Here is a 1,559-nt window from a genome sequence, read left to right as displayed (position 1 = left end):
TGCATTTTTCCATGATTTTGGCTAATGGAGAGAGTAGGGCTATAGGCCAAAAGTTAGAGAGTTCAGTTGAGTCATCACCCTTGTGAAGTGGGATTATGTGAGAGATTTTCCAGAGAGAAGGAATGGAGCCTTCAGTTATGGTTCTATTGATTAGGATAGAAATGGGATAGGCAAAAACGTTTGCAGGTGGTAGGAGATCAGCTGATGGAGTACAAGGTTTAAGTTTATGAAGTAGAGTATAGATGAGGGATGTAGGAATAGGTTTTAAGTGAAAGGTAGATGGTATGGCTGTTAGGGAGGATGAGAGGGTAGAGTTAACAGGTGGTAAGGTATTAGCTAGAGATTGGACAGTTTCAGTAGAAAAGGTACTGAAAGCATCAGCAATCTGGCTTGGAGTGTTTAGAGAGAGACCTGATGGGGTTGGAGTTTTGGAGTGGCCTGGATGTAAAAGTGTATTTATGCCTGACCAGATGTTTTGAGGTTGATTATGTTGATTTTTCTGGAGTTTAAAGTAATATTTTTTTTTTATCCTGAACTATTGATTTTTTTGGTGGCATTTCTTAGCTGCCTAAGTATTGCTGATCAATTGGGTCTTTAGTGTTTCTCCATTTGGACCAGATTTTATTTCTTTGTATGATTTGTTTGTTGTCTGGTTTCTTTAGTAAGCTATTAGGCTGCTTTGCTTCTAGTTCTTATAGAGCTTGAGGGGGCATGGAATTCGAGAATTTGTAAGAATTTGGAGTTAAAATAGGATACTGCTTTATCAAGTGGGAGGTGTCTTAAGGGTGACCAGTCAAGGCTTGTAGTTCCACTTGAAAGCTTGCTGGATCAATTCTTTTTTGTTGTGGGTGATTTTAAAGGTAGTTTGGTTTGGGATAAAGGATTTTTGTCTAGATATATAGGCAAGTGAATGGTCACTAATATCATCAGGAAGTTTATAAGAGAGAGAGAGGATGGCTGTTAATTAAGATCCAGTCTAAGATACTTTCTTTGCAACTGGGTTTATGGATTCTGGTGGGGGTGGTAATAGTTTGGGAGAAACCATAGCAGTTTATATGGGTTGTGGGTTTATAAGTGGTACAGGTGTTCCAGACTATATTAAAGTCACAGAGTACAATGGTTTCCTTTGGGAAGGATGTAGAAAGTCAGCAGATGATACTTTCTAAGATACTGATGTTATTTCCTAGGGGTAGGTAGCAGCATATTATGTGTATAGATTTAGTAGTATTGAGCTGGAGCTTGTAGATAAGAATGTCCACATTAGTATCTACAGGTGGTTGTACTAGTAAAGAAGTGACTTGTAAATGAGATTTGTACAGTATTGCTACCCCACCACCCTTTTTGGTAGTTTGGTCTAATTTCAAGATATTATAAGCAGGTGGGAGTATTTCATTGTCTTTTGTAACAGGTTTGAGCCAGGTTTCTGTTAAACATAAGATATCAAATGAGTGTGTATCTAGTAGCGCATGTAGTTGGCTTTCTTTATTGTTAACACTCCTTATATTGAGATGAGCTATGAGTAGAGAATTTGGGGTTATACAGAAAGTGAAGGGGGAGAG

Source organism: Protopterus annectens, chromosome 17.part0 (assembly GCF_019279795.1).
Source record: "Protopterus annectens isolate FY-2018-M chromosome 17.part0, PAN1.0, whole genome shotgun sequence".
NCBI classification, from domain to species: Eukaryota; Metazoa; Chordata; order Ceratodontiformes; family Protopteridae; genus Protopterus; species Protopterus annectens.
The sequence above is the reverse complement of the archived record's forward strand: the minus strand, read 5'-3'. Positions refer to the sequence as shown.